General features: G+C 32.9%; 1 protein-coding gene across 1 annotated transcript in view; it reads right to left on the bottom strand.

Moving 5' to 3' along the window:
• The window catches only part of LOC143910313 (uncharacterized), a 157,751-nt gene extending 156,627 nt beyond the window's left edge, over positions 1 to 1,124 (bottom strand). The window contains exon 1 of the mRNA XM_077428730.1: positions 778 to 1,124. The gene's annotated coding sequence lies outside the window, so the exon portion shown is untranslated. The remainder of the gene's footprint in view (positions 1 to 777) is intronic.
• Positions 1,125 to 13,417: the final 12,293 nt, after the last annotated feature.

Below are 13,417 nucleotides of genomic sequence, written 5' to 3'. Positions count from 1 at the left end.
ATTATTGGGTCGGAAAAAAGCTTTTTTTTTAATTTGGATCGGCTTTCATTATAAATGAGGAATCAACTTACAATTTTCTTTTTAATACAGCATTCTTAACATTAAATTTATCTGTATAAGATTCTAAAATATACTTGGAGCTGTTTTAATGAGAAGGGACGGAGTATGAGACGGAAATGATTATTCAAACATTATCTATACAAATTGATTGATAATGGATATATTCTTCAAATTTACAATTTTATGTTGCCGGTAAATGAAAACTGGAGAGGTATTAAACAAAAATAATTCTAAAAACAGCTGTTTTATAGTTTGATACAGTTATATTAGACATCCTAGTAAATTTCCAAAATACACATATCATATGTGCAAGTATGTATATGTAGGTAAATCAAGAAATATTACCACAATTTTCAAAAAAACTAAAAACTTATTTAGCTTGTATTATGCACTTACAGCATAATTTTTAAAAGAAAACAAAAATAGCTCGGCCAAAGAAATTAAAACACTATTTATACACCTGCCAAATTTTGACATCAATTCAACGAAGTCACACCAACACTGAACAATCCTCCAAATAGCACTAGAACGCATTCTAAACGAGCGAATACATACATACATACATACACGCACACGATACATGTAAACGTATCTATCAAATTTCAAACAACGTTTTCTAAACGGGTCACGGCCTCGCCAACGATAATAAATATAATAATAGCCGAAAAAGCGGTGTCAATTCGAAGCAAAACTAAATCGAACCATCGCACAAATTACCTTTCACATGGTTACATGTTTATATTTATGTGTGTGTGTGTGTGTGTGTGTGTGTGTGTGTGTGTGTATATTTAAATTACGTTACGAACGTCACCGGTACGACAGTTCGATCGACAGCGCCATTCGTTGAATATCAAAAATCGAACGAAACACTGTTGCACTCGCGTTATGTAGTAAAGAGTAAGGCGATGGCGATGGCGATGGCGATGGCGATGGCAATGGCGATTTCGATGGCGACGGCAACGAGCAGAGGTTATTAGGTTATGTTTTGTTTGTTTGCATGTAGTGTCCGCTTGGCGCTGCGGTCGCGCGACACGATGGGCGGTCGAGGCGCCCCGCACTGCACTGACAATGAGCGGTCATCTGGGCGGCCGCCCACTCTCACACAACGCACACTCTCGCGTACGTCTCTGCCAACGCATACTCCCGCCCAACTGCCCAACAGCCCAATCGCCCAAACCGAATGCACATCAACACGAGCGCCACTCGCACTCAGAATATAATGCACGTCCAGTTCGTCAGATTCAACCACTAGGAATGTTGACAGGGCTCATTGTCTGGAGTCGGATCAAAATTTACCCGACTCCGACTCCGATTTTACCAAGCTCGACTTCTTGCCAGCGTATAAAATTATTAATAATAAAAATAAAAGCGTTTTCAAAATATAAAAAAATAAAAAAATCATTGACCTTTTCCATTCTGGCTTTTTTTCCGAAAACCAACCAGCAACTTTGGTTAAAAATTTTGGACGTATTAAATGAGATAAAAAAAGCATTTTTGTTCGTTTGCTGTGGGACATATGTATATATGTAGTGGGTCTACGTGACGAGACAGAATGTTAAATGACAGAAAACGCAAATATCGGAAGGCAAAGATTGAAAATCGAAAGATCTTAAGTCGAAAGATCAAAAAAAAAATGGTGCATGGTAAACGGTACATACTCACTTAATTTGCGCGAGCAGGATACAACAGGAACAAGAGGAACATGCTTTTCCTCCCGTATTCTGCGCGCGCACATTAATGAGCCTTAATATTATGTAAAATAAAAAATTTAATCAAGTTTTTATAAAACTGAATTTTTTAAAAGATTTTGTTGTCTCTTGAAAAAAATGGTTTTTGGCATAAAATCTATTTATTTATAATTTTTTTTTACTTAAATTATATCTTCATATATAATACTCATTACAAACACTTAATCTAATACTATACAACTCCTCCTTTATTATCACTTCTCTCATTCTCGAAGGCATCGATTCCACCAATATTTTTAAACAATCGCCTGTAATGTCGTCATACCACACTTTTTATAATGTTTGTATAAGCTGGTATTTACAAATAAACTTATTGCTATTCACTTTTAGCCCCATTATGCCCCATAAGTTCTCAATCGGGTTTAAGTCAGGACTATTACCCAGCCACTCCAGCGTCAAAATTCCATGTTTCTTAAAAAAACTCTTTCACCTAAATATCATAACATTTATCCTTTACAATATTTTTGCATTTAAAATATTGCCTAGGATATAAAGTATTTAAAAAAATATATAAACATACGGATTTAGCGCGATGACACGGTGCAAAAGCGTCCTGGAAAATGCTCTGGGTTTCATACGCCCAATGCATTTCAATATATGGTAACAGGTTCATTGTTAATATATTTTTGTAAACTTCTGCGATTACCGTTCCGTCAATAAAAGCCAACTGGCCCACCCAAAAGTGAAAGAAAGACCCCAGACCATCTATCCTGCATGATACTTCACCGTTGGCAAAAAGCATTCGTCACATAGACGTTCCCCAGTTCTGCGTCTCACACACCGCATTTAATCGGACCCGAATAAATTTAATTTACTCTCATCCGAGAAGATCATATTTTGCCAATCACTTAGGGTCCAATTTTCATATTTTTTGGCCCATTCCAGACGCTACAGGTGCATTTTATTGGTGAGAAATGGATTTGTTGTTGCTTGCAAAAAAACCCCATTCACGAAGGTAATGTCACCTTGTTTCTAGATTTATTTCAAAACCACTAACCGCTATTTACTCCGATCTGATATCCACGGTAGTTTTGAAGTGTTCTGAAGACAGGAACACTTCAAAAGTTGATCTACAGCAATTGTGGTCTTTTTCGGTCTTCCTGGACGTTTTTTTCGTTCTGGAGGTGTAGGATTTGATTTCATCTTGATATATTTGAGCATTGCTGTCTTATTGCATCCAAATTGACTAGCTATAGATTGGGAGCTGACGTGTTTGAAAGCCAAAGCCGAAATTTTGAGTTTTTTGCGCCGCGGCCAGTTTTGGATCATTTGGAATAATTTTAGTAATCATCACGGGGCCGAAGAGAATGAGCTGAAAGTCACGGTTAAGCTGACTTAAATAAAAGCAAAGGATCATATTCATAAAATAAAAGGGCTTTGCATAAATCCCCAGCCCCCCAAAAAAAGTATACCTGCATTTACCGTAATTTGAAAGTGGACACTTTTTCATTGACCGTTACTGTAGATATACATATACCAGGAAAGCTTGACAGGAAGACCCCAATGCGCCTTCTTGGACAATTAATTACAAAATTTAATTATGGTTTCATTTTGAAACTTTTGTTTTAGTGAGCTATCGCATGATAATTCTATCAATTTTTATTTTTCGATGGTTGTCAGCTTGAATTCGTCTTCTTCATTGTAGTTAAATGGATTCTGTATCCAAAAAAACTTTGAGAAATCAAGGTCTTTGAAATAATTGGAAAAATGCAGCACTAAAACATCCAAGTGGTCGGTAAAAATATTTTTACTTGCTTCAATATTGGCTGTGGCCCAGAAATCTTTGGAAAGTGAAAACCTATCCAACTCATTCTTTTGTAAATTTGATTTCCATATCTTCAATTTTTTAATGAAAGATTTTACTTTGTCTTTTTGAACAAGTGGGTGTATTTGTGATCCCTGCATTGATTTATTTAAACCGCTCAATTTTCCAAAAATTTCAACCAAATAGGCAAGTTTAACAATAAACTTATCGTTCGTCCACAAATGTGCCTCTTCATGTTGGTTTTCTTCAAGAAAGGTTGCTATGTCTTCTTTGAGTTCAAACACCCTTTAGAATCATTTTTGCACGAGATAGCCAGCGAACTTCACAATAATACAAAAGTGAGGTATAATTGGCTTCCATATCAGCACACAGCTTTGCAAACAGCTTTGCTCTCAAAGGACTATTCTTAATGTAGTTTATAATTTATATAACTTTTGTAAAATGCTGTTCAGTTCCTCGCTCATATTTTTTGACAATAGAACTGCTCTGAGAATCATACAGTGCGTCCAGATAGCATGTGGTGCTTTCTTTTTGACCAATGCTCTAAGACCTGCTTTGTGTCCGGACATTGAGTGAGCTCCGTCGGTACACAGTCCAACGCAATTATTCCACTTTTTGTCGTTTTCTTAAAAAAAAAACTGTCTATTATATTAAAAATTTCAATGGATGTGGTCTTCCCAAGAATGGGTTTGCAAAATAATATATCTTCTAATATATTATTATCCGCGACATATCGAACATATGCAATTAAATGGTCATCTTTAGCTAAAACAGAGCGTTTGCAAAGGCGCAATTTTTAAAATCTTCTTCTCCGGATAATTTTTTATGTATATATAAAAATGAAAGAAAAATAAAAATAAACATTTATGCATTGAATTTTTACTGTTAAGCTACGATATGAAGTTTTATTTATTTGTAGATATTATGATATGAAAATTATTACTTTATCTATGTACGTAGTAACAATAGATGAAGTTTTGTTTTTTTATTAAAAAGTTTTGGCGCCTCCCCTGGCAATAGTCATCGCCTCCCCTGGGAGGCGCGCCTCCCAGTTTGGAAACCGCTGCAATAAAATATTCTTGAAAAACGAGAATCAAAAGTTCTCGAGAAATCTCGAGACGAGATTTCTCAATTACAACCTGTAAATGTGAGTGCATATTGTATGTTATCATACATACAATCGGTGTGATCTGTTCCACCTACGTGAAATTTTTTGACATTCGTCTTCTTGAACAGTAGTTTGTATGTTGTTTACATTTTTTTTGTGTATATCTGTGTATTAAATATATTTTATATATATATATATATATATATATATATATATATATGAGACATATTGTGATTATTCATAGATCTTAAAGCCATTAACACACTTTTAAAATATTTAAAACAGAAAAAGACGTACATATACATATAATACATACACGTGCATCGAAGTTAAACGAACTAAACGGAAATTAAAGCACAAAGCTTAAATCTCATTTTAAAAGCTAGACGAGGACAACGAGCGCTCGCAGTACAGGACACGTCTAAAACTTTGCCCAGTTCAAATTCCACTACCTACGATTACATACATATGTATGTATGTATGTATGTGTGTACGAACATACTCGGTAAAAGATTAACTATCGACAAAGTATGAGAACTCGCCCGAATACCAATTACTTGCAAATATAAAATCTACAACACTACTTCTACTACGATATTATTTATTTAATACAACAGTCATCGATGCTTACATAATTTCGCTCGCCGGGTTCGAAAGGATCGCTTCGGTTCCGTTTTAACGGTCGATTCAGTGGCGTAGCGTGAATTCCAGGCGCTCCCCCGCAAAATATTTCAGGCCCCCCCCCCCTCCATTCATAATATTTCCTTTCAGCAAAATAAATTTCCAAATTAATAATTCATACCTTTTTTACGTAGAAAAACTTCTTTTTTTCTGGACTTCTCATTGGCAAACACGACTATTTTGTTAAAATGTAATACTAATCATTGCTAATCCTTTTAGTCAATGTTTTGACATGTAGTTGACCTGAAGTAATTTTTAATAAGTTTCAGCTTGTGAATGAGCTTAGTGGTTACAGTTATCGGAAGCGTGAGGAACAAGATGACTTAAATGACGAATTTAAAGTTTAAAAACTACAAATGAAGAGCTTTGCCAAATTATGAACACTGTCGATCGTCTATATTTTTACAAGGTTTATTTTCTTTTAAGCACGAACGGAAATCAAGCACCTAATTAGGCAGTGATTTGTCGAAGTCATTGATATAATAGTTGGCTAGAGATTTGGTTTCACGATATACTACATACATACACACATATGTACATATATACATACATATGTAAATCGTCATCTGATAATTGCTTTGCAGGAAAGCGAACTTTGAAACAATCTTATTAAATAACGTGATACGAATCTTCATTTGCACTAAGGATACGTTTAGTGCCGTATTAAAAATTGTTTAAAAATTATTTTAATGGATCCTGGAATCGTGTATCATTACTAAGTTCATCGAAATGCTTTTAGATAAAAGATTGACGATTCAATTTAAATTTGGGCTTCAACCCTAATATTGTTGAAATTATTATAAATTCTTCAAATTTATTTCTAAAATTATTGATCTCGCAATATGCATTTCTAATCATAGACTGAGCACTGATAACATCAGCATTTTTTGATTGAAGGAGCTTTGAAAAAAAGTTGGGAGGCCGAAGAATTATTCAAAAAGCACGAGTAGGAGAATAAATTCGAAACTTTCTATTTTCTTTTTTAAGTCACTTTGCTTCTGATTGCTCATCATTTCTTTTACTTTTAAAAAGTATTTCTGTAAGAAATTTTAAAACATCTGTACATATGTTATATATCGAAGTTCATTACATTAATAGTCTAATCTGGACGACCAACAAGCAGTGCATAATCTGCTTAAAGTAACTGATGGTGAATTTTCCTTAAAAACTTCCCACCTGTTAATGTAGACAGCGAAAAATTAATAAATTTGTAAATTTTATTGGTTTTCACGCCTAATATAATTTTGTTTTATTGTTTTAACACTTAAAAAAATATATATGTACAAGAATAAGAGAGAATTCTCTGCTGTATGTACATACAATAAAACGAAATGCAAATAGGTTGGAAAATAAGAAAGGTTTTTTAAAAAAATATTACAAAGAAATTACAGAACAAATTAAAAAATCAGCGGAAAATGGGCGCATCTTTGCGGCGCCCCCCCGCATTGCGGGGTCTGCGGGCGCGGTAGCTACGCCACTGGGTCGATTTGTATCAAAAGCTCATTTCTTAACATCGTTGCACCACTGTAACTCGAAAATCGTAAAAGCTTCGTATACATACATACATTGTACATATACATTAAGTTGGAGTAAAAATGAAAATGTTGAATTTCTCATGGTTTCTTCTCAGAAAACGCGCGTCATATTAAATTTTTTAAAAATCATCGATTTTAAGCAATTTTCCTCGCCGATAACCAATCTTATTATCTTTCATGAGACTAGTACAATTTTCGGAATTTGTTTCGGAAGTTATTTCATTCGCTTAGATCTCTTTACTTTTGGCCTAGTATCTTTTATTTTATTGCTATTAACATTTCTAAATATGAATCATTATAAAAGAGCTATTCAGATGAAACAAAAAAATCAAGTATTGCATCACAAACTATGTGTTTAACTCAATTTAACTTTTAACTTTTGAAGATATTTTAAAATATTGTTTTTGACAGAAAATTTATAATTCATTACGAGCAGAGAATAATTCATAAAAGTTATTAAACATGATTGAATGAGACATAATAATGTCGTGAAATTGTATTAAAATAGGCTACAACTCACTATATATTTAATTTTGCATATTTCTAGGCAATAAAACATTTTAAACAACATATTTTAACTCGCAAGAATTTGGAGCTGTTCCCCTAATGACAAAAAAACCCTCTTTAAAATAAAATATATTCGATTACGATCAAATAAAATACATACATATTTATATGTGTAAAGGTATGTATATGTATGTATATATGTACATATCTATGGATTCAAGCATATGTATATTGGGATACTTAATAGCACTCAGTATCGACATATTTCTCATGTAAATATCTACGACCTAGGACATGTAATGATAGCTTCAAAACCAAAGTAAACATCATTATATAGGTATTATCAATACTTTTACAAAAATATTATACGTACAATAAGATGATTAAAAACTACAAATGTGTAACCGAGGAAAAGGAAACAAACACGATCGTTACGTTCTATATTCGTACATAGGATACATTTTCCTAATAAATACAAAATATTTTGTATGTCGACCTGAGGCCGCGAGCACTGTATTCTCATGGGGTTATATTCTCGTATATATTTGTCGATATATTTTTCGCGATATGTGTGTGTATCTATGTACAAACAAAAGCAACATTTAATACCCACAAATACAGCAGTTCGTTACCGATGGTCTATGGACAAATAATTCACAGAAACTTCAAAAGATACATGAGATATATGTATGGATTTTTAAATTAAATATCAAAAATAGACAAAGAAAAATCAAAATGTTTTTATTCAATCAATTGAACTTTTGAGTTTAATCATTTTCACATTACCGAAAGAAATATATTATTTTTGAATAAGTTAAAATGGATTGAAACTTATAAGATCAAGTAATTTTGAATGAAACCTATAAGATTAAGCCGCTTTTATATCATCACTTACGCGGCCCAAACCTCTTAGTAATATATTTAATTACATTAGTTTAAGCCGGCATCATAATTTTGATTGAAACCCCAATCATTGAAATCTTTTTGATTGAAATTTTAATCCCACACATTTGTTGTTGAAATTGCCTTTTTATTTTAATAAATTAGTTTTATTTAATTTTTTATTATTTATTTATTTTATTTTTTATATACAATTATTTTTTATTTGAGTTTTTTTTACTACTGTTTTTTATATACATTTATTTTTTTTACTTGATTTTTTTTATATATATTATTTCTATTTCGTGTCGAGTCGATATCTGGAAAACATCATGTAATGTATTTTTATACGCAATGAACAATTAACAATCAACTACAGTCCCTACTCAAAAAATTGGGAACACTTGCGAGTTTTGCGACATACGTGTTTGTTCTAATCATAACTTCGTTATTTGTAACTTGATCCAAGTTATTTCGTTTGCATATTGTTAACAAAACGCAATTCTTTTAAACCATGTACAAAATACAGTTATCTTGTATATCTGCAAAACAAATAAATAAAAAAAAAAAAAATATATATATATATATATATATATATATATATATATATATATAAATATATATATTTTTTTTACAAATAACGAAGTTATGATTAGAACAAACACGTATGTCGCAAAACTCGCAAGTGTTCCTAATTTTTTGAGTAGGGACTGTAGTTGATTGTTAATTGTTCACTGCGTATAAAAATACATTACATGATGTTTTCCAGATATCGACTCGACACGAAATAGAAATAATATATATATATATATATATATATATATATATATATATATATATATATATATATATATATATATATATATATATATAAAAAATTTCAAGTAAAAAAAATAAATGTATATAAAAAACAATAGTAAAAAAAACTCAAGTAAAAAAATAATTGTATATTTTAAAATAAAATAATTAAATAAATAAATAATAAAAAATTAAATAAAACTAATAGTCCAGCTAGTAATTTATAAATTAAATAATACATTCATATATTAAAACAGAAAACTTTCAACATTAAATAGGGAGGAGCCATATATGTATGTACATACATATGTTGATATACAATACTATATAAATAATTAATTCGATGTCAATATGAAATATTACAGGCCGAATAGCTGAGATTATGATTGTTAATGAGACTAGATAGCTCCTAAGCTTCTTTCTGACAATTAAAATAATCCATTCACCAAAATGATGGAATACCTCTGCCACACAGGGAATATAGACGCGCTTATGTGTCTAATAAAATTAAATTCACATACAGACACACACATTATTAAACACATATTTACGTGGTGGGGTGGCTGTGTTGTTACCACGGCAACGCACATTCTCCCATCAACCACCCATCTATAGACACTGCTTTGAATGTGTATGTAAAGGCCTCATTCGTGGAAATCTATAATAATCCAAAACAAGATATTTAATATGGTGGTGAGTATGAACATCAAATATACGAGAGTAATAATATGGCTGCTATTGTTGTACGATTCAACGATACACCCACGCTAGCCATGTATGTACATACATATGTACACATATATGTACATCCATGTTCGTGTTTCCAGGATAATTAGTTATTTGGTACGTCGAACGTTTGCAGGATCAAAACAAATATCCGTGTATTTATGTACATATGCATGTATGTGTGAGTGTTTTCCAGTAAAATTTGTGATGAAAGGTACACACAGAACAATGAGACCGCGATGCATTCGCTACTTTTCGGTAGCGTTAGATTTGTTTTCATTTGTAAAATAAGCTTCGAATTTATGTATATACATACATGTGTGCATTCAATGTCTGTGGTATGGTATAAAATGGTCGCTGAAAAGCTTTGGATTGAACGAATGGTATATGATTTCATAGGTCGATGAATAATAGCAGTGGTTGGCATTTAAGCTAATTTGAGCTCTGGTTAAAATCAATGTACATAAATATATTTTTGATGCTTACTACAGTGATTTTTAACCGTTACTGTTAAAATATTTATTTGGAACAATTAATTAACTAAATATATATAAATATGTTACACCGAATCCATGAAATATACATGTATATATACATGCCGGGTTCAGCTAGTTTATTTATAAAATTGAAAACTATTCGCAATTAGATATATGTATGTATGTACATACATGATATAAATACAGGGAAGAAACTAAAGGAAAACCGCTAATGGCATCCGATAAAGATGTTTGCACAAAAGGGTTAAGTATTTTGTATAAGGTTTCACCTTAAGAGATAGAACATGATATCGGTTCATGCGTTTTAGGCCTCTCTTGTGATATTCAAGTGGTCACTAAATATTTATCTCCATTCCTTCGTAGAAAATCTTACTATTTTCGCAAAATATGTACATATATAGATAAATGTACATGAATGTATGTACATACGTACATGAATGTATGTACATATTTATATAAACGAAGAATCAATTGAAGAATTTCGTATACATACATATGTATGTACTTTATAGATTTATCTATTCAGTACACATTTCACTGCCATTCTCGAGTTTTCCGCATGATTGTCGCGGAAAAATTAAGTGATTTCCATTGAAAATCAAAATACAAAAGCTTTGTTGGCACACAATCATCTATTATAGACCCATCAGTTTCGTATCAAAATAAAATCGGGCGTCGTAAGTCTCGTCGTCCCGCAACTACGAATATTTATTGTGTCTTCGGCTGTCGCGAACCGACAGACAATTGTCTAGCAATGTGTATATTTTTATAAAAAAAACACACACACACACACACACAACAACACCGTCACATCATTTTAATTCTTCTCTTATCTCCGAAGAATCTACACCCACAGACTACGAACTGAAATACGCCGATTTTTCAGCGGGATTTATATTTTTCTGAAGCGCCATCCACTTGCCTAGACCCCCTCCCGAGAGGTTAATTAATTTGAGTGATATTTATGCATGTGGGTGGGGCTTCTGCCTTTTGGCTAATGGATCCTGAGTCTTGAATAGTCTCCAAGGAGAATGCGCTTCGACGGAGATCATTTGATACATGATCTGAAGACTTCACGCGCGCGGTCCGCTATACACTTGACGGTTCTTGGAAAAACGCGTCAGAAATCGACAACGCATGTTCTAAATCATCCTAAATAGTAAAATTATATCGGATAATCAGAGTGATATCCGATAATAGTCTAAATTGAATCCTATACATAAATACATATGTACATATTTAGATATACAATGGGAAAATCTGAATCAATTGTATTAATTTTACACGCACCCGGTTTAATTGATGTACATTTATTTTTTGGATAAGATTTTGCTGTTGAACTATTGTGAGACATTTTAGTGTATTTGAATGTTGAAATTTATGTTATTTAGTTGCATTAATATTTATGTATTGTATTTTGTATATTTTTCAATACTACGATTTGTCGAAATGAATCTGAATAATTTAGCAAACGCGTATCTAATAATACAAAGAACAAATGTCCCGCTGGTAGTCTCCTTACCCCTTTATTGTTTGTGACAGGAACAATGTATGTATGTCAGCCTGTAAAGGCCGTGGGGGGTTGCTCACGCCTCGACAATTGCCAAAGACCGAAAACATACTAATTAATTAATTAACGCATTCAAAAGTAAATTCGTTTAAGTGGAAATATTAAAGTACATCACCATAGCCGGCTTGAATATGAAAATTTGCGTTAGAGAGGTGCATATGTTTATATTTATACATGTATGTATGTACATACACACGAAGTAATGTATGTAAGTACTCGTATGTATGCAATATGAAAGGTCAAGGTGTTCAATAGTTTGGGAGATGGGGGTCGAAAAGATTCTCGTTTTTTCGGACAGTTTGAGTGGCACGTGACAGGAACAAAAGTTTTATAGGAGAACATCTGTCGGTCGTAAGGCGTGTGTAAAAGACATTCTGGTGAAACGTCTCAACCAATTTCTACCAAAACTTGAAATGGACCGCAGATCTACGTCGAAACTTTTGTCGACCTGCTGCCGTTAAGTGGTACCAAACACTCAACTATGTATGTGCATATGTATGTATGTGTGTACACGTATAAAAGTCCCAAATACATATGTCATTGTATCGATGGATATATGTATGTACATATGTAGATTTGATCTAATCAATCGATTCTTTGTTAGACATTTTTACCATGAAATACATATACCAAGTATGTACACTGTGCCGAATATAATGTTATATATTGCTACATATATGTAGACGTCTCTCAAAAGTGTTCCTGCAAGCAGTATTATCATGAAAAGCAAATGCTCGGAGGTGTAGTCTGCGCGTGAAAATATCATTGTTTCTTAATCAGTATCTATGAGTAGAGAGAAAATAGAGCTTTTCCTTCATCGAGACGTCGGGAAAATCCCGCGGGAAAAGTGAATTGTGCGAATGAGACGGCAACGTACATACAGCCCTAGGGATCGACGGCTTTTTTGGTTAGCGGCAATGAGGGGGCGGCCTCGGGACTACTCAAGTCAACTTAATTGAATTAATCTCAAGTGTTATGGCTTCCCTAACGGCTTAATGGGAGAAACTATATCTCCGAGAAGGGAAAGGGCGACGGCAGATTATATTCGAGTGCCGTCACAGATTATTTATTTAAGAGCTAAGTAGAAGATGCCGACGGGAGAGGCTCCGTTTTATTTTCGCCTTTTTCGTTCAGTGAATGCATGTTTAATAAGGATTCATCGTCGAATTTTAGTTCAATATTGAAAGTAATTACTACGACGTTAATATTATGTTTATGTATGCATATATGTATATATATAAAGTAATATGTAGCCGTGAGTTATCTCTGAAAATCTGGATGAGGATAGTGAAATGCTGTGTTCTCAGGTCTCTTAAACGGAGTGGAAGCGTGGATTCTCACTGAAGTTATCGTGAAAAAAATAGAATCATTTGAAATGTGGGTCTACAGAAGAATGCTACGTATAAGCTGGACAAATAAAAACAAAGGAGTGTCTTTTGTAGCAATGAATAAAACAAAACGACCATCAAGACACGAAAACTTGAATACTTTGGTCACCTAATGCATAGAAATATCAACATATCAACTTCTGTATCTCGTCCCT

Source organism: Arctopsyche grandis, chromosome 4, assembly GCF_051622035.1.
Source record: "Arctopsyche grandis isolate Sample6627 chromosome 4, ASM5162203v2, whole genome shotgun sequence".
In the NCBI taxonomy this organism is placed as follows: Eukaryota; Metazoa; Arthropoda; class Insecta; order Trichoptera; family Hydropsychidae; genus Arctopsyche; species Arctopsyche grandis.
This window is presented reverse-complemented; position numbering and strand designations above follow the sequence as displayed.